A 27,238-nucleotide genomic window follows, 5' to 3' on the forward strand; every position below is an offset into this window, starting at 1 on the left:
CAATGAAATGTAAAAGGCGTTCTTCTATTTTTCTTTACTTTCAGCCAGGATCCATCTAACATGAGCAATGATATCGCTGGTGCCATGGTCTTCTAAATCCTGCTTGAATTTCTGGCAGTTACCTACCTATGTACTGTTCTACCCATTTTTTAATGGTCTTCAGCAGCAGGATGGTCTACATGATAGAAACACACACACACACAAAACTAAAGTAAGGAGAGTTTCCTCTAGGGAGTTCTGGTGATCCAGTGGGTAAGAAGTTGTGCTGCTGACTCAAAGCCATGTGCTTCAAATCCACCGGCATCTAGGAAGAGAGATAGGCAATCTCCTCCTCTGTGATTCACAGCCTACAGAAACCAGCTGAAAGGTCAACTATGAGTCAGTTCTGACTTGACAGCTCATAACAACCACCACTGAGTTTCTTCCATAAGTTCATCAGTGTGCATACAGGGAGACTTATCCATTCTGAAAATAAGAGAGCTCACTATAGGCTTGTTATTGCAAGATATTAAGGAGAAAAGAGAGGAAATGTAAAGTATAAAATAAATCATTTCTCTATATCTAGCATGACAAAATCATGTTCTTTTTTGTGCTAAGATCATCAGTTGGTCCTTGTGATATAGCCAGCCCCCTTTGTTTGTATAATGAAGATCTCTCAATTGCTTAAAAAAAACTTCCATGTATATAGAGCAATCTTCTCAAGAAACAACAGCTAATTTATCTCTTAATATAGTCTTTTTAAAAATTTTACCTATTTTTAATAGATTCTTTGGTTTTGTTTTCTTTTTTAGTTTATTCTGGTTTTCATACAAGTTTCATAAAATTCACATAGGCTGTTTTTCGTAGATTCTTAAAATGAAAGAATATATCAGGAGACTGTTAAAGGTCAAGATACAATTAATTTGAACTGAGAGAGTCAAGAGACAACGTTATTTTCTTTCTATGTATTAATAAAGAATAATTATTGAGGTAAAAAAAACCTAGATTCCTTTGTATAAAGTTAAGTCCTATGACTGGTTTTTTTAGTGAATCCATAATCAATAGATGTTTTACCTCAAAATAAGTGTTTCCATGATTTTATGATCATTTTCTCTCAAGCTTGTCTTCTCTGTTCATGTTGGCTTGTTCTTGTGTGCATCAATTTAGATCAGAGACATTTGCAAAGTTTACTATGCACTCAGGAAGATTCTGTCAGGTTCTCAGTGTCTCTCTCTCTCTCTCTCTCTCTCTCTGTGTGTGTGTGTGTGTGTGTGTGTGTGTGTGTGTTTGTGTGTGTGTGACTAGTCATTGAATCAGGCTGAGGTCTGATCGTGTCATTCTGTTTCTGTTGACTGATAATGAGTATCAGTTGCCTTCCTAGAGATAATGATGGATAACATTTGCCTTCTTAGAGGCTCTTCACAAGCATTTAAATTCCTTGAGATGATCTATTTTAGGAGTATGTATACAATAATAGAGTGGTTGTACCGGCCCTTGAAATCTAACTAGAAGAAAGCTAGGTACAATACAATGTGCCTGATCCAGCACAATCTCGGTTTTGCTTAAGCCATTGTTGTAGTCACTGTATTAGCCCATCTCATTGGGGATCTTTCTCTGTTTCATTTCCAAGCTTGATGTCTATTTCCAAGGTCTGATTCTTCCTAGTAACATGTCTTAACTATGTGTGATGAAGTCTTGTCATCTCTGCTTCTAGAGAACACTCTGGCTGCACTTATTACAACATACATATGTTTGTATCTTTATTGTTCTTATTGTCTATTTAGCCCAAGGTATACACTATTTTATCACTCCCAGTACAATTTAAATACATCAATTATTCTTTGGTCTTCCTTACTTTTATATAAAGCAGTTGAAATGTACTTTATATGTGTAGATTGCATGGTGAGTGAATAAATGGTTTCTGAATTCATGTGGCATAGGCTGAAGGTCAAATTTCTCCTGTCCTGTCCCTCCCCCTTTCCAAACATGATGTCCTTCTCTAAGAACTGGTCCCTCTGCACACCCATGTTTATCGAGGCTTTGTTCACAATAGCAAGGAGTTAGAAACAACCTAAGTGTCCATCAACAAACGAATGGATAGAGAACCTGTGGTACAGTCACATAATGGAATATTATGCTGCATTGGAAAAAAAGGAACTCATGCAATATTATTCAATATGAGTGACCTTGGAGGACATTATGCTCAGTGAGTTATCTCAGTCACAAAAGAATAAATACTGCATGATGCACTGCTGTAAAAGAGGACTGACCTTGGGCTTGGGGGGAGACTGAGAAAAATGGATTCAATAATATATACTGCCTTAAAACAGATGAGAGAGAAAGAAAACTGTTTAAAAGGGATATGTTATTATGTTATTGGGTATTTTTGTCATGACAGGAGCCCAGAGTGAAGGCTGTATAGTGGAGTGGACCTGGAGCAGAGGGAGTGTAAAACAATGAAAGAATTTTTCTTTTACTTATCCAAGAGGGTAGTGTACTGGGGCGGGGGGGGGGGGGGGAAGAGCAACAATGTATGAATGGAAATCCAAAGTCTTTGTAAATTTTCACTGAAGTTAGTAATAAATTTTTAAAAAAGAAGAACTGGTCCCTCCTGGCAACACGCCCGATGTGTATGTGACACAGAGTCTCAAACTCCTTACTTCCAAGAAGGACCTTGTTTCACCCTCTCTCTAGGACAGACCTGTTTGTTCTCTTGGCAGTCCATGATATGTATGTTCAATAATCTCCTCCAGCACCACAATTCAAAGATATTGATTCTTCTTCTGTCATCCTTTGTCATTGTCCAGCTCTCTGATGCATAGCAAGAAATTGCAAAGACCATGGCCTGAATCAGGTGCACTTTAGTCCCTAGACTGACATCATTACTCTTCAGCACTCTGGAGAGGTTTCTGAAAGCAAATTTTTCTAATGCAGTTTGTCTTTTTATTTCCTGACTACTAGTGCCAAGAGGGTTGATTGTGGAACCAGCAAGCTGAAATTGTTAACAATCTCAATCTCTTCTCCATCTATCATGGTGCTGCCAATTGGCCTAGTGGTTAGAATCTTTGTTTTCTTGTTGCTGAGCTTCAACCCATTTTGCAGTCAGGGCCTCCTCCGCTTCCACAAGGTTTGTAATATCTGCATAACACAGGTTGTTGTTGATGAGTCTTCCTCCAATATTTATGACACATTCCTCCTCATAAAATCCAGCCTACTGAATGATCTGTTTCCCATATAGATTAAAAAGGTATGGAGATCTTTATTTGGGAGTTCAGCTTTAGTACAGTATTTGACAGACAAGCATTTCACCCAAAAGAGCAAAGGAAAGACAGTTCCCCATAGAATAAATTCAGTGGTCCTGTCTCCCTACCCTACCTACTGGCATCATGCAGCCTTCCTGCACCACACTCTCTACACTCTCTCACCTCTTCCATTAGTGGCTATTCAGCAAGCCCTGTTATAATGTCTCAGGCTTCCAGTCACTTCTTTCTGCTCCTTATCTCTCAGCTTCCTAGCGATAGTGGTGCTCTGGGACTTCTGGTACACTGCCATTATTGGCCTCTCCAGCCTGTTTTACCATGTGTTCCTAGACCTGGCCAATTCTTCCCCTACCTCCCTCTTCTTCACTTGCTACAGGCAGTCAAGGACACCAGTCTTCAGTATGGATTACATTTCAACATCAAGAAAACTAAGATTCTCACCACTGTGTCAATTGGCACAAAATCATAATAGATGGAGAAGAGGTTGAGGTTGTTAACAATTTCATCTTGTTCAGATCCACAATCAATCCACTCTTGGCAGTAGCAATCAGAAAATCAAAAGATGAGTTGTTTTGGGAAAGTTTGCTGTCAGGGACCTCTGCATAGTGTTAGGGAGCAACAGTATCAGTTTGGAGTCTAAAGTGTACCTGTTCTAGGCCTTGATCTTCTAAACTACTTGCTCTGTGTCTGAGAGCAGGACAATGACTAAGGATGACAAAAGAATAATTAGTATCTTTGAACAGTGATGCTAGAGACCAGCATTGAACGTACATGCCATTGAACATGGACTGCCAAGAAAACAAACAGGTCTATTCTGGACAGGGTGAAACTGGATTGCTCCTTGGAGGCAAGGATTTTGAAACTACATCTCACATATTTTTGGCATGTTGCCAGAAGGGACCAGTCCCTGGAAAAGGACATTGCGTTTGGGTAGAAGGTCAGAACAGGCTAGAAAGGTCTGGATGAGATGGTTTGACACAATGGCAGTGGGGGCAGATGTGTCAGAGAGAGTGAGATTGGCTCAAGATAGGACAAAGCTTAGAGCTCTTGTTCACAGGATGACTATGAGTCATAGCCTACTCAATGGCACATAACAACAATACCTAGTGCCTCCAATAAGGACCTCCACAGTTTTGGTGATCAAGGTTATGTCATTTGTGCAACGCAGGTTTTTGACGAATCTCCCTCCAAACCTGATGCCACATTCCTCTTCATAAAGTCCAGGCTCTAGGATTATCTGATCTGCTTGTAGATTAAAAAGGTATAGTGAAAAGACACATCCCTGACATACTCCTTTATTTTGAGCCATGCAGTAGGTCCTTGCTCTGTTTATATGACTTCTTCCTACTCTAAATATAGCTTTTGCATGAGCAAAATCAAGTGTTCTGGGATTCTTATTCTTTTCAAGGGAAGTCAAGGATGCAAGGATTTTGAAACTCTGTTTCACACACTTTGGGCATTGAACAGAGGAACTGGTCCTTGGTGGGAGACATCATATTTGGAAGGGAGGAGGGTCAGCATAGGAGAGGAAGAACCTCGATGAGATGGATTGACGGTGACTGCAACAATGGGTTAGATGTGTCAAAGACAGTGAGATTGGATCAGGATATACAGGATTCAGAGCTATTGTTCATAGGGTTGCAATGAGATATAGTTGATTCCAAGGGATGTACCAATATAGCTAGTGATTTGGGGCAGTTATTCATGTGTTTGTTGACCATCTGAATATTCTCTTTGGCAAAGATTTTCATATGTTCTGCTCATTTTGTAATTAGGTTATTAGTCTTTTCTTTTTGAGGTGCTGTTATTGTTGTTAAGTTCCATCAAGTGGATTATGAGTCACAATGACCCTATGAACAGACTTGAATACTATTCTATCCTGTGCCAACCTCATTGTCTTTGAAACACTTGAGTCCACCACTGTAGTCACCGTATCAATCCGTCTTGTTGGAGGTCTTCCTCTCTCTCTCCAAGGAATAGCCCTCCTAACAACTAACCAATCTACACCATCCTTGCCTCCAAGGAGCACTCTGCATGCACTTTCTCCAAGATATATATATATATATATATATATATATATATATATATATATAGATATAGATATAGATATAGATATAGATATAGATATAGATATATATTCTTTTAGCAGTCTATGGCATATTCCTTACTGTTCTCCAACACCACAACTAAAGCTAGCCATTCTTTTGTCATCCTAACTCATTGTCCAGCACTCAGATGTGTATCACTTTGTCTTCAAATTGACATCATTGCTCCTCAGGGTTTTGGAGAGATCCCTGACCATGGCTTTCCTGATGCAATGTATTTCCTAATCTCCTGACTGTTGGTACCAACAATATTCATTGTGAATCCAAGTAAGATGAAATAGTTGACAATTTCAATCCTTTTTACACCTATCTTGATGTTGCTTATTGGTTCAGTGGTGAGGAATTCTGTCTTCTTAATGTTGAGATACAATTCATACTGAAGACTATAGTCCTTAATCTTCTGCAGCATGTATTTTAAATCTTCCTCACTTTCAGCAAGCAAGGTTGTGCCATCTGCATAATACCATTTGTTGATGAATCTTCCTCCCACTCTGATGTTACATTTCTCTTCATGAAGTCCAGCTACATGAATTATTCATTCAGCATACACATTGAATAGGAATGGAGAAATAATACAATCCTGGTGCACACCCTTCCTGGTTTTAAACCATGAAGTGTTTCCTTATTCCATTCCAATAACAGCTTCATAGTCCAGGTACAGATTTTGTATGAGCACAATTAAGTGTTCTGTGATTCCCATTCTTCTCAATGTTAATAGCAGTTTGTTGAGAGAAATACAGTCAAATATTTTTGCATAGTCAATAAAGCATATGCTCTTGTTGTTGTTATGTGCCGTCAGTCGTTTGTGACTCATAGCGACCCTATGTACAACAGGGCTAAACCCTGCTCTATCCTGTGCCAATCGCACTGCCTCTGACACACCCAACCCAATTACCCCAGTCACTAAATCAATCCACCTCATAGAGGGCCTTCCCCTCCTGCGCTGTCCCTCCACCCTCCCAAGCATGATGTCCCTCTCCAAGGACCGGTCCCTCCTTACAACATGTCCAAAGTATGTCAGACGAAGCCCCAGAATCCTTGCCTCCAAGGAGCAGCCTGGTTTAACCCTCGCCAGGATGAATCTGTTTGTGGTATAATGGTATATTCAATACTCTTCTCCAGCACCACAGCTCAAAGGCATCAATTCTTCTCTCCTCCCTAGTCACTGTCCAACTCTGTGATGTATAACAAGTGATTGCAAAAACTATGGCCTGTATCAGACGCACCTTAGTCTCCAGAGAGACTTCATTGCTCTTGAGTACTTTAGAGAGGTCCCTAACAGCAGACTTTCCCATCGCAATATATTTTTTTATTTCCTGGCTGCTGGTGCCAAGAGTGTTGACCATGGAGCCGAGCAAACTGAAGCTGTGAACAATGTCAATCTCATCCATCCTGATGCTGCCAATTGGTCCAGTGATGAGAATCTTTGTCTTCTTGACATTGAGCCTCAGTCCATACTGAAGGCTGCAGTCCTTGACCCTCCGCAGCAAGCATTTCAGGTCCTCCTCAGTTTCAGCAAGCAGGGTTGTGTCATCTGCATAACCCAGATTGTTAACAGATCTTCCACCAATCCTGACGCCACAATTCTCCTCATAGAGCCCAGCCTCTGTGATAATCTTTTCTGCATACAGGTTGAAAAGGTATGGAGATAGGACACATCCCTGGCATACGCTTTTCCCAATTTTGAACCATGCAGTGTTTCCTTGTTCTGTTCTGATGACTGCCTCTTGGTCCAAGTATAGGTTTCGCATTAGAATGATCAAGTGTTCTGGGATTCCCATTCTTTTCAGAGTCAGCCACAGTTTGTTATGATCCACACAGTCAAACGGCCTTGCATACTCTTCTTTTTTGTTTGTTTTCTTTTTTTTTCCATACAGATTTTATTTTATAATTTTTTTTACAGAGGTTTTGGATTTCCATTCATTCATTGCCGCAATTTTCTCCCTTCCCACCCCTCCCCACCAGCTCACTTCCCCCTCCGAAGAAAGAAAAAAAAATTCCTTCATTAGTATACAATTCCCACGTCCCTTCCCCCGACCCCCCACCCCGAGTACACTTCTCTATGCAACCTTAATTCTGGATTCCTGTGCTAACCATAATACTGAATCATATATCACTTCTAGTCTGTTCTTTCCCTCATCTGTTTCAATGCAATATATATAATTTATCCAGTTTTTTCTGTCATACCCCCACCCTGATGTCAGACCTTATATTTTCTGCTTTCAGCCAGGATCCATTGGACGTAAGCGAAGATATCCCTGGTGCCATAATCACTTCTAAAGCCAGTTTGAACTTCCAACAATTCCCTGTCAATGTGTTGTTCAAGTGACTTTTTGGTGATTTTCAGGAATATTCTGTTTGCATGGGATAATGAATGATATTTTTCTATCTTTTCCACATTCTGTTGGATTTTCTTTATTGGGAATGGGAATAAACATGGATCCCTTCCTGTCAGTCAGCCGGGTAGCTGTCCTCCAAATGTCCTGCCATAGACTGGTGAGTACATCCAAGGTTGCATCTGTTAGTTGCAACATGTCAAGAGGTATACTATCTATTCCTGGGACCTCCTGTTTTGCCAATGTCTTCAAGATAGCTTGAACTTCTTCCTTTGTTACCGCTGACTCTTATTGATATGGTACTTCCTCAAATTCTTCTGTTTTGACCAATTCTTTTTGGTACAGTGATTCTGTGTATTCCTTCTATCTTCTTTTGATGCCTCCTGAATCATTCATGATTTTGCCAATGACTTTTCTCAGTATTGCAACGCAAAAGTTGAATCTGCTTTCCAGCTTCAGAACTGTCTAGCAAGTTCTTCCCTTTTTATTCTCTAACTCCAGTTCTTTGCTCATTTTGTTATAACACTTTGTCCTTTGAGCTGCCCATAGAAATATGTTCAGCTCTTTTATTTCAGTATCTCTTCAATTTGCTTTGGTTTCTTGATGCTAATGTAATTTTCATGGTTTGTTCTGAAACCTGTTTTTATATTTTTTTTTTCTTTCTCCTTTGTCTTTGTGACTTGTGAACCACACGGTAAAATGACTTTACATGGTCAATACAACACAAATACCGGCGCCCAGAAGAGCAGTGGCTGCACTTGAGGGTTGCCAAGGCTGAGTCTATTCGTGCTGCCCCACCCGGCCCTGGCCCTGTCCTGCCCGGCATGATCCCTTCCATTCCTGGTCTCCTCCCTGAGTGACCCATTGCCTGGCCGTGGTAAGCCGTTGTGGCTCCAACATCAAGCTCTCTTCTACAGCCGGGACTTCTGTCCAGAGATGTTTGGCCTCTTCTTCAAGCATCCCTTTTTCTAAACCAGGACACTTGGGCAGGCACCTGGACTCTGCTGCTGAGACATTATCTTCTCTAACTCATTTCTTCCTAAGATTCTTAATTCTCCCTGGGTTGGAGAGTGTTCACTTCCCTCCCCAGTTAATCCCTCCGGGTTAAAACATTGACAGTCTCGGCCCCGCCCCCAACTGAGAGCAGGCCTGCCTCCTGGACTAACAGCAGAACCCTGTCCTGGAGGCTGTGTACTTGGTAGTGCATGGGGTGGGCCTGGTATTGGACGTGCTGATTTTGATGTTGGACTTCAACTTCCCGCTGGTGTCCTTACTTCTGGCTTTCCTGGCCTGGCTCCTGGTCTTCATCTACAACCTGTCACACACCGCTGTGCTAACCAGTCTTCTGCACTTGGGCCATGGAGTCCTGTTTTCCCTGCTGGCCTTGATCGAATCCTTGGTCTGGTTCACCTTCGGGTGCTTGCAGGCCTTGTGTACCCTGCTCTACAACTGCTTCTCTGGTCTGGAAAGCCTAAAGCTCCTTGGGCACCTGGTCTCCCATGGGGCCATGCGGAGTCAGGAGATCCTACAAGTTGAAAGAAATCTTCTGTTTCCTCATTTTTGGCTCTAGTGGTTGGTGCATATATTTGAATGATAGTAGTATTCACTGGACTTCCTTGTATACATATGGATATTATCCTGTCACTCACAACACTGTATTTCAAGATGGATCCAGAAATTACTTTTTTAACTATGCAAGCAACCTCATCTTCCTCACCTTTTCATCTCTGGCATAATAGATCATAGATTGTCTGATTCAAAATGTTCCATGCCAATCCATCTCATTCCACCCATTCCTAGTATGTCAGTATTTATGTGTTCCATTTCTTTCTTAACAATGTCCAATTTTCCTACATTCATGCTTTTCACATTCCACATTCCAATCTCTACCAGTGCCTACCACTGTTCCTCCTCCTCTGTGTTTCCATATTTGAGGGCTCAGCTACAGTTTCCCTACCTGCTAGTCTACTCTAAGTGTGCTCTATTGTACATAGGGTTTTCAAAGGTATGTTATTTAGGAAGTGGATGACCAATCCTTTTTCCTAGTCTGTCTTAATTCAAATGCTCAGATCTAGAACACTATCTGACAGACAAGCATTTTACATAAAGGAGCAGATGAAAGACATTTCCCAATTATAAAATCAACTAATAGATTAGTGCCCTTGGCACATGTGTCTTGACCCATCACTTTCCCCACTTCATCAGCATCCCCTTCCACTTTTGCCTTCCCCTTTCAACACCTCCTTCCCACTGTTTAGCCCTTGATATGAAGGTTTAGGTCTCAAGCCTTCTGTGCTTCTGTGATGCCAAATGCCTTGTGCTACATCCAGTCTCTTATGCTGCAGCCAGTCTCTCCTGAGTTTAGGAGTCTCTAAGTCCAAATTTCAGGTACTAGTTTTAGGGAAGGGTTTTTATTTCAGATCCTTTACCTTGAGCTTCTGCTCCAGGACTGACTGCTTTTGGCTAGTGCCACACTACTGTCACAGTAGGATAATTTCCCAGGAGAAGGTGATGTTTCCTCCAGATCTGGTACATAAGAATCCCTGGAGAAGATCAATCAATATAAGTTGTGAAAACTATGCCAGGTGCTGATTGTGGAAGAGACTACCAACTACTCATAAGATGAACCTAAAGAAGGTTAACTCAAATCCACAGGAACCAAACTTTGACCTTGAGTCTATCCCACTTGAATTTCAGAACCATCTCAGGAACAAATGTGAAGCCTTGAACACTAATGAGTGAAGACTAGATGAAGTATGGAAGGATTACAAGAATATAATCCATGAAAATGCAAAAGGCCATTACAAAGACAGAGGAGGAAGAAAAGGCCAAAATGGATGTCAGACGAGACTCTGAATATTGCACTAGAGTGCCAAAAATCCAAAGCAAAGAGAAGAAATAAAAAAAATTAAGGAGCTGAATAGAAGATTTCAAAGGGCAACACAGAAAAACAAAGCAAAATATTATAATGAAATTTGTAAAGAGCTGGAGTCAGAAAATAAAAAGGACTGAACTCACTCAGCATTTCTTAAACTGAAAGAACTGAAGAACAAATTCAAGCCTCAGTTTGCAATACTTACGGATACTTTGGGCAGGATATTAAATGATTCATGGGGCATTAAAAAAAGATGGAAGGAATATACAGAGTACCAAAAGGAATTGGCTGACACAGAAGAATTTCAAGAAACAATGTATGAACAAGTCTGTGGTGATGAAGGAAGAAGTTCGAGCTGCTCTAAAGGAATTGGAAAAAAAAAAAACCAAGGCCCAAAGAACTGACAGCATAAAAATTGACATATTTCAACAGATGCTGCTGCCCTGGACATGCTCTCCAAGTTGTGCCAAGAAATCTGGAGGACAACCACCTGGCCAACTGACCAGAAGGTCAGTTGTTCTCATTCCAAAGAAAGGGGACCTGACAGAGTGCAGAACTTATTGAACAATATCATTAATATCACATGAAAGCAAGATTCTGCTGAAAGTTTTCTCAAAATGACTGGAACAGCACATCAACAAAAAACTAGTAAATGTGCAGGCTGAGTATAGAAGAAGCTGTGGTACTATGGATGTTATAGCTAATGTTAGATGGGTCTTGGCTGAAAGCCAAGAGTACCAGAGGAATGTCTGTCTGTGTTTCATAGACTATGCAAAGGCATTTGACTGTGTGGATCACAACAAATTGTAGGTAACTCTAAGAATTGGAATCCCAGAACACTTGACTGTGCTTATGTGAAATCTATACTTAAACCAGGAGACAGTCATTAGAACAGAGCAAGCAAACTGCATGGTTCAAAACTGGGAAGGGTGTATGCCTGGGATGTGTCCTATCTCCATATCTTGAAGATATGCAGAACAGATCATCCCAGATGTGGGGCTCTATGAGAGGAATATGGCATCAGGATTGTAGGAAAACTCATCAACAAACAGCATTATGCAGATGATACAATCTTGCTTGCTGAAAGTGAGGAGGACCTGAAGCATTTGCTGCAGAAGGTTAAGGACTACAGCTGTCAACATGGATTGAAGCTCAGCATCAAGAGAACAAAGATTCTCACCCCTGGGAAGATTGGCAGCATCATGTTAGAGAGTGAAGAGATCGAAATTGTCAAAAGCTTCCATTTGCTTGCCTCTACTGTCAACACTCTTGGTACCAGCAGGCAGGTAATCAAAAAACAAATTGCATTAGGAAACTCTGCTGTTGGGGATTCTCCAGAGTACTGAAGAGCAGCAGTGTTAGTCTGAAGACTAAGGTGTACCTTGATCCAGGCCCTGGTCTTTGCAATTACTTGCTGTGCACCAGAAAGCTAGAAAATGACTAGGGATAATAGAAAGAGAATTAATGCTTGAGTTGTGGTGCTAGAAAGGAGAATTGTATATACCATGAACTGCTAGGAAAACAAACAAGTTTGTCCTGGAGAGGGTGAAATCATCCTACTCCTTGGAGACAAGGAGTCTGAAGTTCCATCTGACATACTTTGGACATGTTGCAAGGAGGGACCAGTCCTTGGAGAGGGACATCATATTTGGAAGGGTGGAGAGAAAGCACAAGTCAGGAAAACCCTGAATGAAATAGATTGACTCAATGACTGAGGTAAGGAAGGTAGGTATGGCAGAGACTATAAGTTTGGCCAAAGATAGAGCAGGGTTCAGAGCTGCTGTACATAGGGTTGCTATGAATCACAAGCACCTTGACAGCACATAATAACCACAGTAAATGGTCTGTTCCACAGTTGGCCCATGGCCTTGTTTTGACTGATGATTTTGAGCTTTTCCAACAATTCTTTCAACAGAAGAGTGGTCTGGTGGTCGAGTTTGCAGGGAGTTGCACAGCTATCCACAAAGCAGCACCTCTCTAGTGCTTCAAATCCATCAGCAGCTCTTCAGGAGAGAAATGGGCAATCTCCTCCCTTCTTTCTAATGCAATACACCTGCAAGAAGGTAAGCTTTCAATTGATTCTTATTTTACAAGAATAAGGGAGTTTTGGTTCGTTGGGATTTTGTTAGGGGGTTTTTCCCCTTCTGGCTCCCATTCTCTGGAGTATTTGCTTTATTTATGGCTTTCATTCTTTCTTCTATCGCAGCTGTTCATATCACTCCACATCAATTTATGTCTTTTGGTTCCCTGTCTCTGAGGTATTCACTTTGTTTTTGGATTCCAGTCTTTCTTCCATCATTTGTATCTTCTTCAGTAGTTGTTTGTATGACTACATGTCAATATATTTCTTCTGCTTTGCTGACTCTACTGTATTCATTTGGTCTGCTATATGCTCTGTCTTTTAAAAAAAAATAAGGCTTAGTTTGTTTATTCACAATGTTTAAAGCTTCCTGCTGCTTTCTTGGCATATGCAAAGATTTTCTTGGTATGTTATGCCATTTCTACTGTGTCTCTGTAGGTTGTTGATAGTTCTTTATCTTCATGATGTTATTGATGAGTTGAAGGCTTAAAGTGTTCATTCAGTCTATGAGGGTGGGCAACTTGCTCTACTGCAAGTCCTTTCTGGGACTGAGGAGCAGGAAATTTTGCCTTTTAAAAGCCCTTCAGGTAGTGTCTGGTCTGAAGTTCAGCCCTGCAGGAATCTTTATCGCTGTTCCCTTTCCTAAAGTCTGTTGTCCTCCTTTGCCTGCAGATTGGCACTACCAGGTTCCCCAACTTAACCCCACGGGTGTTGTAGGGAGCTCCTTTGCTAGCATTTCAATGTGCCAATTGTGATAATGAATCTGTCACCTAATTGCAGCCTCTTCTTTTAAATTCTATTTTCTCCTTTAGTCTATGGATGGCCCCATGGCAGCCATGATCCTTAACTGGGAGGGTTTTTCACCAAGGAGTTTCAGGCTCCTCCCTCCTCAGCACCTGAATGTCTATAAATTGTATCTTAATGAAACTGTTAAAATTAAAAACAAAGGCAAAAAAGTGCCATGATTGCATTTTATATTTCTCCAGATATTACTTCTCAGCACGGCTGCATCATTTTATTTCATTTCCATTGTTGAACTTTCATGTTACTTATTTCCAACCATTTCACACACACACAAAACCAAACTGAACAGTATAATGTCCTCCTATAGTCATCACCTTTATATAGCCTTTGAATTGCGGTGCTAGAGAAGAGTATTGGTCATACCATGGACTGTCAAGAGATTAAATAAGTCTGTCTAGAGAGGGTGAAAACAACCTGCTCCTTGGGGGCAAGGATTTTGAAGTTCTGTCTCACCTACTTTGGGCATGTGGCCAGGAGGGACCAGTCCTTGGAGAAGGACATTATGCTTGGAAGTGGGGAGCGACAGCACAAGATAAGAAGAAACACACACACCCCCAATGAGAAAGATTGACACAGTGAGACTGGCTCAGGACAAGGTGGGGTTCAGAGCAATTGTACATAGGGTCACTATGATTCTCAGGCAACTCAATGGCACATAACAACAACACAGTCATCACCTCATCACCAATCTTTACCGTTTATCAGCACAATGTTTGCTTGTACAAGCCTTGGGGAAATCAAAATCCTTGTGCATAAATCTGTCCACATTCCAGTTTCCTTGCACTTATGACGTTCATTTCAATCCACTTCCTCAAACCTTCTCAGTGTCAACCTAGTAAGTTAAGGAAATAATAAATCAGATCTTGTCTTATACTTGAGGAGCTCTCTGTTTGGTAGGGAAGGTAGATATTGGCCTTGAGTGAAAAGCCAGGGCAGTCCTTGTCTTATATCTGAAGGACATCTCCCCAACCCTAGATTCATTCTCCAAGGAGTCCGCTCTCCAAATTTCTGCTCAGTCTCGCTTTTCTCTTCTGCTCCCACACGGGGGCGCCAAAGACAGCTCTTCAGAGCCTTCCAAAAACTCTTAGTAATGTGGTGTTAGCTGGAGTCAAGTCTATGCTGTTTCTCTCGGTGACTCGGGCCTGGTGACAAGACCCCTTTGGAATTGAGGCTCTTCTGGTAGCAAATTAACAAAGCAGATGCAATGGGCTATTTGCACGTACCATGCTACAGTTCAGTCTCCTGCCTTCAGCCAGCTTTTAGCTGTAATGTACCCTCAGCTTGGACTCCAGCACCTGATTTTCAAACAGCCAAGAAGTCATCTAAGCATCCTCTTCTGCTTTAAGTTCCGGGAGCAGATCACATCCACCCATTTAACTTCCTATGTGTTACAGAAGTCTGACATGAGCCTCCAGGAATGACTCTGGCTTTGCTGTAATGTCTTACATGATTGATAGGTCAGATCTGCCTGTTGATGCCTTACCACAACCTCCCTGGAAAGCCAACCAGATACAAGCAGCCCCAGAAACCCCAGCTCTAGGGGCAAGGTCAGAACTGTGAGTGGAGGGAGAGAACATTAGTTAACAGTGACTTCTGCAGGCCTAGCCTAATTGATATTCAGCCAGCCATGAAGATATTTGTCCCTGTGGGCACTGCTTGCAGGACCATGGATGCTGACGCGTCTGACATAGCTGAAGGGTGAGTCAATGTATGAAGTTTTTGCTTTCCTGACAAGGCTGCTGCTAAGTTGAGGGCAGTCAGGAGGCTCCAGCCAGTGTTTGCCTGTTTTGGCCAGGATAAAGAACAATGGGCCTCACTATGAAGTCTATTTATACAACTGCCACTTTCTGGTGTGATTGTAGTGGTGACTACCACTTTCTCTGATGATATTCTAAACCTTGCTCCACTTCTCCCTGAGCTCTCCCCCAAACTGTCTCCTCATCTTAACCCAAAAGTTGCCTATAATCAGACGGGGTACAAGTCAGATTCTGATGGTCATGCAGTTTGGTCATGATAAAAAGGAAAGGCTGGCTAACACACCCCTACCATGTACTATGTGCCTGACAAGCACTGGGTGGAACATATTGTTTGTGTTACCACATTACTTTCTCACAGTGCTTCATAAGGCAAGTATTATCACACTCATATCACAGAAGAGGAAGTCAAAGTTCAGCCTCAACAGTGGTCTAACTCCTGCCTGTATCTATTTCGGCTCCTCATGCTCGTGTTCTGGATCATTCTGCATGTGACTCCTACTTGACCTTCTCTGTGCTCGCTGCTAGTGTGCTCCTGCACTCACTTGTGTACATCCCATTATACACATACACCAAAGCAGGCACATTGATAGATCCACGTGCAAACACTTAGTCTAGCTCTGACTGTCACTTAGCTGTGTGATCTTGAGCACATCACCTAAACCTAACCTATCCGAGCCTCAATTTGTCCATCTCACAGAACTGTCATGCAATTGAAGTGAAATTCCGTGTACTAATATTCTTAGTACATTGTCTAGGCATAAAAACACAATAGAAATGAACTGATTTTTCATAATTGTTAGCTAGTTTTATTTTATTATTGTTGTACATGCGCATCTTTGAATATTTTCTGTACATGCATACCTACATGCCCACACAATAGCCCATAATAATACCTCAGCAACCTGGTATACAAGGGTATACAAGTTCAGTAGTAGAATTCTTGCCTACTATGCAGGACACTCACATCTTATTTCTGATCAATGTATCTCATATTCAGTCACTGCCCATATATCAATGGAGGCTTCCTAAAATCAACCAGTGAAAATCTTCGGAGTCACAATGATCTAATCTACAACCAGTTGTGAGAATGGTACAGTACTGGGTAGCATTATGTCCAGCTGTGCATGATACCACTGTGCGTCATAAAAGACAGCAAATAACAACCACCAGATGGTATATCATGTTCATGTGTATCTGGTCCTGCACTTTGCTCCACTGAAGCTGGGAGATGTGGTATCTGTTGAAAAGGAGAAAAAGAGGGAGCCTGTCCTTGGGAAGGATTGATTTGGGGGACTCAAACCTTTTCCTACATCAGGATTCTGAACTTCTGCTGCACTTTGGAGTTCAAGGTGTGAGGTTATGCAACTCAGCCTTGGGAGGACAATCTGGCTTTCCCCAACCAGACCTAGAGGAGCACACATAGCAAGGTTCCCTACTGGTCATTTTCATGGCTGTGAAGAGGTTCGGGCTGGGAGAAACATCAGGGCTCAAGCAAGTGGCAGAGGGCACCAGCCCTTCCGTTATCTTCCTGAAAAGTGTTCATATACATCAGTAACTGTCCTCACCCAGCATCGAGGTAGTACCACTGCCAAAATTATCTGGCCTTTTCTGTCTTGGATAGGACACAGGTTCAGTCCCTTGGAGCCATGGGAGCTGAAGCTTAAGCCAGCTCCCCGTCCCTTTCCTTGCCAGAGCTAATTTTAGTACTGTCTTGACAGCTGCCTTGGTTCAGCCTGGGTCAGTTCCCAGTTCATCAGCAATGGGGTCAATTTGGGTTACTGGGGAGAGGGCCAGGTGAGCCCCAGCTTTAGCTGCAGCAGAAGATACTATAATTCCCCCCACTCAGACCTCTCTATCCCTCTGCCTGGAGGTCCCACCTCAGTGCTGGATGCCATGGAGCAGGCCTTGCCTTAGAATTGTACTCTGTTGGCAGTCAGGGAAGCTAAACCCTGGGAAAATATGAAAGTCAGAGCTCAGCATGCTCAGGAGAGAACGGGCCTTTGAGACCTTCTAGCTCAGCACCTACAGAAAGGAAAGGTCAGATAGGATAGTCTTTGGTCCAGAGTCACACAGCAAGTGACGGTAGAACTGTTGCTGAAGCCCAGGCCTCCTGGTGACCCTGCCTCAAAACTATGTAAAGATGCAGAAGGACCTGGCGTCTAAAGGGGCTCATGAGGGTCAAAGTTGTTGTTTATGCCATCCTGCTCAAAGGATTTAGGGGGCTCTTTCTAAGGGTCCTTCCTGATTCCAACTCATCCTATATTTCTTGAGTCCCCTTACTTGTACCCGACTGCTGAAGATCAGGAGCAAATGATATCTAGGATTATTGGTAAAGAGGGGGTTAAATCTCTGAAGACAAAGGGATAATGTCTTCACTGTGATTTAATAACAGAGCAAGAATTCATCTTTATCACTTATGAAATGTGTGTAGTAATATATACTTACTAGTTGGAAAGGTTAGGGAACTCTGATGATCTAGTGGTAAGGCGTTGTGCTGCGAACCCTAATACATGTGTTTCTGATATACCAGCTGCTCCTCCCATGCAATTTAAACCCTCTAAAAACTCACTGAAGCATCAACTGTGAGTTAGTTCTGACTCAATGGCACACAACAACAGCCAGGAGGGACAGGAAAGTGTGTTATTAGAAAGTGTTTGGAACCTTGACATATGATTGAGTAGCAGGTGCTGTTTGTGGCTGGAGGCTGGGACTTCTTCTCCTGGAGAGCCTGGAGCCCAGGGAGGGTCTAAATAATCTCACAATCTTCACCCCATCACCTCCATCCTAACCCGACTCCCCACCCAGCAATATTACAAGAGAAAAGAGGAACAGATCTCGAAGTTGGGCTGGGCAAGAGGGAAGAGAAATGTGAACAGAGTCACAGGGGAAGCTGTGGTTCTCCTCTCCTCCTGCATCTTCAGCCTTTGCTCTGTCATGCTCTCTCAATGTTCTCTTTTCTAAACCTTTCCCCTTCCCTGGTTGTCCTCTAAACTTCTGCACCTTTGGAATCTGAGCTCCATGGTTCACTGAACATTCTCAGGGGTGACCCTTTCAGAGGGTTTTATTTCATTTTCTAGAGAGATTTACCTCCTTGATGATAGGCTCTTGACCACCCCATGGACTGCCAAAAGAACAAGTCTTTCTTGGAGGAAGTGCAACTAGGGTGCTCCTTAGAGGCAAGAGTGAGGAAACTCGGTCTCACATCCTTTGGGCATGTTGTCAGGAGTCCTTGGGGGGGAACACCACATGCTAGGAAAGGTGGAGAGTCAAGAAAGAGGAAGACCCCTGAGAAGATGGATTGACCCAGTGACTGTAACAATGGGCTCAAGCATATCAGAGATGGTAAGGATGGCACAGGATAAGGCAAAGTTCAGGCCTGTTGGTCATATGAGATCTGAGCTGTGAGTTGCAGTTGTAGTTGATTTGATTACAGCCTTCCAGAGGAAGTCACACAAGCTACAGTTTCAGAATTCCCTGGGCTTGAACCCGAAGCCTCTTTCTGTCTCTGAACCCAGAACCTTCATCCTAATTCACCCTGTTCTCCTAGCCCACAGAGAAGTCCTGTGTGTTTCTTCTTTTTGCCTGGTCCTCAGAGCCGCTGGTTTTCTGTCTGCAAGTGTGTGATGAGTGTGTATGTTTGTGTACATATGGCTTTACTATACATGGCTTACACTCAATATTTAATTACCCATCTCAAATCCTTTCTTATGTTGTTGTTATGTGCTGTATGTACAAGAGACCTAAACCCTGCTCCTTCCTGTGACAAGCTCACTGTCTCTGACACACCTACTCCCACTACCCCAATCACGGAATCAATCCATCTCATCAAGGGTCTTCCTCTCCTGCACTGTCCCTCCACTCTCCCAAGCATGATATCCCTAAGGACTGGTCCTCCTTGCAACATGCCCAAAGTATATCAGATGAAGCTTCAGAATCCTTGCCTCTAAGGAGCAGCCTGGCTTCACCCTCTCTAGGACAAACCTGTTTGTTCTCCTATCAGTCCATTGTATATTCAACACACTTCCCCAGCACCACAGCTCAAAGGCATCAATTCTCTTTCTATAATCCCTAGCCATGCTCTCAGATGCATAGCACACAATTGCAAAGACTATAGCCCTGATCGGGCACACCTTAGTCCCCAGCCTGACATCATTGTTTTTCAGTACTCTGGGGAGGTCCCTGACAGCTGACTTTCCCAATGCAATTCAACTCTTAATTTCCTGGCTGCTGGTACCAAGAGTGTTGACTGTGGAGCCAAGCAAACTAAAACTGTTAACAATTTCAATCTCTTCACCATCTATACTGATGCTGCCAATTGGCCCAATGGTGAGAATCTTTATTTCCTTGATGTTGAGCTCCAAACCATTTTGAAGGCTGCAGTCCTTGACCTTCTGCAGCACGCGTTTCATGTCCTCCTCAGTTTCAGTAGACAGGATTGTGTCATCTGCATAACGCAGGTTGTTGATGAATCTTCCACAAATCCTGATGCCACATTCCTCCTCGTACAGCCCAGAGTCCCAGATGATTGATGTGTTCTGCATACAGATTGAAAAGGTATGGAGACAGAATACATTCCTGGTGGACACCCTTCCTAATATTGAACCATGCAGTGTTTCCTTGCTCTGTTCTGACAACTGCCTCTTGGTCCAAGTATAGGTTTCACATAAGCACAATCAAATGTTCTGGGATTCCCATTCTTCTCAGAGTCAGCCATAGCTTGTTGTGATCCACACAGTCAAAAGCCTTTGCATTGTCAATGAAGCACGGATAGACATTCCTCTGGTACTCTCTGCTTTCTGCCAAGATCCGTCTAACGATAGCTATAATATCCCTAACCACAACCTCTTCTAAATCCAGCCTGTACATCTGGCAGTCCTCTGTTGATGTGTGGCTCCAGTAGTTTTTGGATAATCTTCAGAAGGATTTTGCTTGCATGTATTATTAATGATACTGTCTGATAATTTCTATATTCTGTAGGGTCACCTATTTTTGGAATGGGAACAAATATCAATCCCTTCCAGTCGGTTGGCCAGCTGGCTGTCCTCCAGATTTCTTGGCACAACTTAGCACATCCAGGGAAGCATCTGTTTGTTGAAATATGTCAATTGGTATGCTGTCAACTTTTGAAGTCTTGTTTTTTGCCAATTCTTTCAGAGCAACTTGAACTTCCTCCTTCATCACCACAGGCTCTTGCTCATATGTTATTTCATTAAATCATTCTATGTCAGCCAATTCTTTCTAGCACAGTGACTCTGTATACTCCTTCCATCTTCTTTTAATGCTTCTTGAATCATTTAACACTGTGCCCAAAGCACCCTTAAGTATTGCCACTTGTGGCTTGAATTTGTTTTTCAATTCCTTCAGCTTAAGAAATGCTGAGCAAGTTTGCCCCTTTTGATTTTCTGCCTCCAGCTACTTTGCACATTTCATGATAGTATCTTGCTTTGTCATCTCAAGCTGCCCTTTGAAATGTATATGTAAATACATACATACATACATACATACATACATGTTGGCTAATTTAGAAAACATACATACACACCCTAGGAAAAACTTTGTTTATTCAGCCTCCCTGGATAATGAGTTGGCTGTTATAGTGGGCTTTTTAGATGACTGAAGTTGAAAGAATCTAAGAATTAAAAAACAAAAGCCAAAAACAATAACAATTTAAAAAAAAAAAAAACAACCTTATTACCATCAAGGGAGTTCTGGTGGCCCAATGGAAAAGGAATTGTGCTGACAACTCAAAGGCAGGCAGTTCAAATCCACTAGCTACTTCTCAGGACAAAGATGGAAAATCCTCCATGCAGTTTACAACCTCTCAAAATCCACTAGAGGGTTGTCTGTGAGTTCGTTCCAACTCAACAACATTGCTATCAAATCAGAACTGACTCATAGCTAACCTTCCATTGGGCTTTCAAGGCTGTAAGTCACAGTGAAAAAGATTGTGCATCTTTCTCCCTCATGGTCTCTGATGGATTTGAGAACCAGGAAAGTGTGGACTTTGTTTTACAGTACAACTCCCTATGGACTAAGTGATCAGAGCTTCTACCTGAGGTTTAAGAAGAAGAAAGGCATTGCAAGAGGGGACTGGAGAAAGTTCAGCAGTGAGACAACAGTGTGAGACGAGCTACTGAAGCTGGTAGAGGGCAGAACATAAAATATCTTGAATGGCAGGCAAGGATTCTGGACTTCATCCTGAGAATAAGTGTGGATTTATGGAAGAGTTTTGAGCAGGAGAAGAACAGTTGGATTTGTGACCATTAAGATCCCTTGTATGCATTAAGGCCTCCAGAGAAAGTGATAACAAGGAGTTCTTTGTTTCTGGGTTTCAAATGGAAAGAAAGAAAACACGGGCAATAGTGAGGCCATGAAAATGGAGAAGTAGGTAGTCTCCAGGATCTTGCAGGGGAATAGTCAGGACTTGGTGAAGGATTGAATGAGGGCAGGAAGAAGGGGAGGAGCACTGTGATTCCCAGGGTCCTGTCTGGTGACCGGCTGTTGTAAGAGTTCTCCATAAGATGTGAGGGGAGTAGGTCTGGGAGAAAATAATTCGATTTGGAAATACCAGGAGAGGAGACATCTAAAATGAGATAGCCAGGCAAACCTGGGCAGATTTGAGTAATATACTCTGAGTGAATTGTAAGTATTCTAAGTGCTCCCAAGACTGTAGGTCCCACCTTTTATGATCCTCAAGATAGACATCTTAGGTGTGAACTCCAGAAGAGGACAGAAGAAAGTGTTAATAGAGTTTCTGACCAGAATGGAGGAGACCGTCTGAGACCTGAGGATTAGGGCCTCCCGCAGAGCAGAGCAGGAGTGAGTAGCTGGTGGTGGTGAGGGAATAGGAAGACTGACAGGAAGTTAGAGATCAATCAGCCCAAATCCATCATTGTACAAAGAGTAGAATGATGAATAGTAAGGAGTGGTGACATCACCAACTCTTGACTCAGCACTGTATCCTCTGACACACTGAAAAGGAGAAGTCAGCCCCAGTGTGGATCCAGGATCAGTTTCCATGCCTTCAGTTTTGGTGGGACCAGCTGCACCCCTAAACCTACTGTCTGTCGGTCTCTCCTAACCCTATGATGTTACTTTCTATGTCAAGGGCCTCAAGAAGGGTCATAGTCAGAAGGAGCCACAGAACTAGACCCGGGGGAGCACATAGCCCAGCACAGCCAGGCTGCTGGCAGAGGCCACAGTGCTTAGGGAACTATGGCATCATATAGCATGTTCCATGGACATAGAAATTTAATAAGGGCTATTTCCTTCAATAACTGTTTTTTATGTACATGCTGAGTGCCAAAACCTGCTCTAGAATCTTTTTGCAGGGTTTCATTCTAGCTGGAGACTGATAACAAACAAATGCAATATACAGTGTCAAAAAGTGAAAAGTGAGATGAAGAAACACAAAACAGAGTAGGGGTAGGATGTTTCAGCAAGAGGCAGAATGAGCACTTGATAGAAAGAGGCATATGCCCAGACTTGACTGGCTGGTGATTTTAGTTTCAGTCTCCCTCACTTTTCCCAACCCACCATAAAATGGGGATCCTAAAATGAAGTAAGGTGTCCCGATGGCATAGTGTATTATGTATCAGGCTGCTCACATTTTAGGCAATTTGAGTCCACCAGGTTTTCCAAAAGAGAAAGACACTCTTCTACCATAAAAGTTTATAGCCTTGGAAATCTGATGGAGGGTCACTTTGAATCAGAATTGGCATCAGTGGGTATCAGGGAGTAAAATCAACTAGGATAACCTTTGAGTGACCCTCTTGGCTTAACCACCAGAGGAGACTAAAATAGGCATGATGGGAAAATGGCCCTTCCCAAGAGACCAGAACCTGCCTATGCTGATCTGGCTAGCAGAGGTAACTCACCAAGGAGAATCAAAGTCTAGGAAACAGCTGAGGGTTAGAGTGAGCCTGGGGACTTCCTGAGCTGCCCCAATCAGAGGCAGGACAGGTTAGGCTAGTGGGCAGCCTAGGACTTTCTTAAGCAGCTGCACTTTTGGATCTGTCTGCTTTTCAGGACTTACATTCATTGAAGCACAATACTCATGATCTTTCTAGCTTCTGTCCTCACTGGACCTCAGGCTCCTAGTCCGTACAATGGAGGAAAGACAGGTCTAGATACTCTGCAAGTTTCCTTCTAATTCTAAATTCCTGTTTGTTTACTATGATATAGGAGGAGGCACATGACACCTCTGATAGTACCATAGGGGTTGGGGCAGGTGTAAGTGATGTTGTTGTTGTTGTTGTTGTTATGTGCCGTCGAGTCGTTTGTGACTCATAGCGACCCTTTGTACAACAGCCCTAAACTCTGCTCTGTCCTGTGCCAATCGCACTGCCTCTGACACACCCATCCCAATTACCCTAGTCACTGGATCAGTCCACCTCATAGAGGGTCTTCCCCTCCTGCGCTGTCCCTCCACCCTACCAAGCATGATGTCCCTCTCCAAGAACCTGTCCCTCCTTACAACATGTCCAAAGTATGTCAGACAAAGCCCCAGAATCCTTGCCTCCAAGGAGCAGCCTGGTTTAACCCTCTCCAGGATGAATCTGTTTGTTTTCTTGGCAGTCTACGGTACATTCAATACTCTTCTCCAGCACCACAGCTCAAAGGCATCAATTCTCCTTCTATCCTCCCTAGTCATTGTCCAACTCTCTGATGCATAACAAGTGATTTGCAAAGACCATGGCCTGTATCAGACGCACCTTAGTCTCCAGAGACACACCTGAAATGGGAGTAAGTCAGCAGTTATACATGTAGAAGATGAAAATACAGGACGCTCTGTTAAATTTTAACTTGAGATAAGTGAATAATTTTTAAATTACTGACTTTATTGTCATCTTTGTTAATAGAATATATACCAGTTCAACACATTTCTACATATACAATTCAGTGATATTGATTACATCATTTGAGTTGTGCAATCATTTCTACCCTCTTTTCTCTGAACTATTCCTCCTCTACTAGCATAAAATCACTTCCCACTAAAGTGTCTATCAAATCTTCCCAGTTATTGTGGTCAGTTTGATTCCAGATAGATACTTCTAAGTAGAGCACAGTATTCAAATAGAGCAGACACTGTTTACTAATTAAGCCAATCTATTGTTCGGTTTAGGGTTTTTATTGTTTACTTTTTATCATTATTTGAATGAAAGTTTTTGAAGCAAATTGGTGCTCCATTCAACCATCCATACACACTTGGTTTCATGATATTGAGTACAATAGCACATTGCAAAAACAATTCTCATTCCTTGATGGCCCTCATTTCCATTCATCCTGCTTTCCTAGCCCTTCTTGCCTTCTGAGCCTTGCCATTCTAGCTTGGGAGAATTCTGCCATTCTTATCTTGTATGATTGCTAGTTCTAAGGGGTGAGTACTTATCTAGTGTTAATTCTTCACCTTATAGGTCAGTCTATTATCTGGCTGAAAGTTGAGCCATATAAGGTGAGTTCAGTTGCAGGTTCTAAGACCATAGACTCAGAGGTTCCACCAGTCTCTATCAGACTAGTCACCATTCTCTTTTTCCTTATTTTAAGTTTTGTTCCACCTTTTCTCCCAGTCTATCCAAGACCCTCTACTGTGATCCCTTTCAGGACAAACAGCAGGGGCAACTGGACATCACCTAGTTTTTCTGGTCTAGGATTATAGATGTTGTTCATATGGTCCATTAGTCCTTTAATTACTGTTTCCATGTATCTTGATTTTCTTCTTCTTTTCTCTGGAAGGTAGAGACCAATAGTTACACCTTAGATGGCCTCTCACAAGCTTTTCAGAATACTATTGTATGGTTTTTAAGATTTTAGGAGATTGCTGGTTCAAATAATTTTTTTCAATATAAACATGTCTCAAAATAATACGTCTGCTGGAAAAAATTATTCATTGCTTATCAGAAATTCAAAATTAACTAGATATCTTGTGTTTTATCTGGCAATCCTAAGTGAGAATGGGAACTGGAGCTGAGACTTCCACAGAGGAAATTCTTAAATTCCCAGAAGACCATAGTTCTTCCTATCCAACTTGATGACTTCTGGCTCTCTTATCCATGGACTTATCAATGATCTGTTGAAAGATGAAAGGGTAAGAGAGATCAAAGCAAGAACTGGGAGAAGCCAAGGGCAGAGAAAGGAGATGCAGAGACCCTGAAGCCAGAAAAGGCAATGCCTGATGTCCTCCGATTCCACGTGTAGCTAACTTTCCCATCTTCTTTCCAAAAAGACTGGCAGGTCTCCCCACTGCCTATGCTCTGCCCCAACTCACTCTTAGCTTTATATTTTACTTTAGCCATGTCCTCTTTCTTCCTATACAAATTCTACCACTGCATCCTCCAGAAGCCTCTTTTGGCTATTCTTTAGCATTATGGCCTCCTTTCCTGAATTCCCAGAAGGCTCTCAGTTCTATTTACAGTCACAGAGCCGTTCAATCAATTGTTCAGCCACTATGTGCCAGCCCCTAAAGCAAGTGCCAGGATAGAAAGCAAGTGCTGGACAGTTAATCAGGGCAGACACAGAACAGAGTTCCTCCATGGAGTTCAGAGTCTAATGGAGGGACAGACATACAAACATTAGTCAAGGGAAACTGAGCTCTCAATAATATAAATCTACTAGATGAGATTTATTCAGGAAGTAAATTTGTAAATTGGATAAAGCCAAATCGCATGTGCAAACATACTCCACCGAGTACCTTCAGCAGCTATCTTAAATTGACAAAGCATACATCTGGTCTGGAGCTCTGATAGCCTAGTGGCAAAAAACTGTACTGCAATCTCAAAGGCAGTTGGATCGAATCCACCAGATGCTCTGCTGGAAAAGGAGGGGCAGTCTCGTACCAGTCAGATCTGATTTGCCTGTACACAAAAATAAAATTAAAAAATAAACTTCTTTTAAAAATTGACAACACATGGAAGCAAATAAAGCTTATTTCTGATTGGTTTATACCATTTACTACTCAAGCACTGTCAAGTTCTCATAGTCAAGAAGGAAGAGTGGCCAGGATTTCACTGTCAGGGTAAGTGGCCTGATTTACAGGAAAATGCAGCTTAAGTTTCAGTGAAGATAGGTCTTAGGGACATTGTCAATTCACTGCCAGCCATCATCATTTTGTTAACCACAGTACTCTATTTGCATTTCACTTAATACACATAATCACTCAAAAAGGGGAGACACTTGCTCTTTAACAAAACCAAAAATGAAGCCAGCTGCTATTCATTCCAAACCATGGTAATCCCACTTGTGCCTAGTAAAACTGTACTTCGAGTATATTTCAAGCAGTGGATTAGCTGGGTCATATGGAGTTTCTATGTTCAGCTTTTTGAGGAAATGTCAAACTGCCTTCCAGAGTGGCTACACCATTTTACAATCCTACCACCAATGTATGAGAGTTCCTATTTTACCACATCCTCTCCAACATTTACTACTTGCTGCCCTGCTAAACTTTGCCACTGCTACTGGTATAAGATGGTATCTCATTGTGGTTTTGATTTGCATCTCTCTTATTGACTGTAATTTAGAGCATTTCTTCATGTGTCTGTTGGCCATCTGAATGTCCTCTGCTGTGAAAAGTCTTTCCATGTCTTTGCCCATTTTGTAATTGGGTTATCAGTCTTTTACTTCTGGGGGCCCTGTAGGAGACAGTAGATTTTCATTATGAGGCCCTTGTCTGAGATGGTACTGCCAAATGTTTGTTCCAGTCAGTAGGATTTCTTTACACCCTGTTAGAAAAAAGTGTTTTATGATCACAGAGATTTAATCTTTAGATGGTCTCTTTCATCAATTTTATCCTCTTCAGATTGTGTCTTTCTGGCTGTATTTGGCAGTACATGGAAACAGCCCACGTGCCCAACAACAATAGACTGGATTGAGAAATGCAGTAAGAAGGAGCAATGATTTTGTAAATTAGTAGCTGGGCTCTGTGAGGAGAAATGTGGGGTCAAGATTGGGGGACGATTTATCAACAATCTGCGTTATGCGGATGACACAACCCTGCTTGCTGAAACTGAAGAGGACCTGAAGCGCCTGCTGCAGAGTGTCAAGGAC

Source organism: Elephantulus edwardii, unplaced genomic scaffold, assembly GCF_000299155.1.
Source record: "Elephantulus edwardii isolate Elephantulus edwardi_28Jun2011 unplaced genomic scaffold, EleEdw1.0 scaffold00044, whole genome shotgun sequence".
Lineage (NCBI taxonomy): Eukaryota > Metazoa > Chordata > Mammalia > Macroscelidea > Macroscelididae > Elephantulus > Elephantulus edwardii.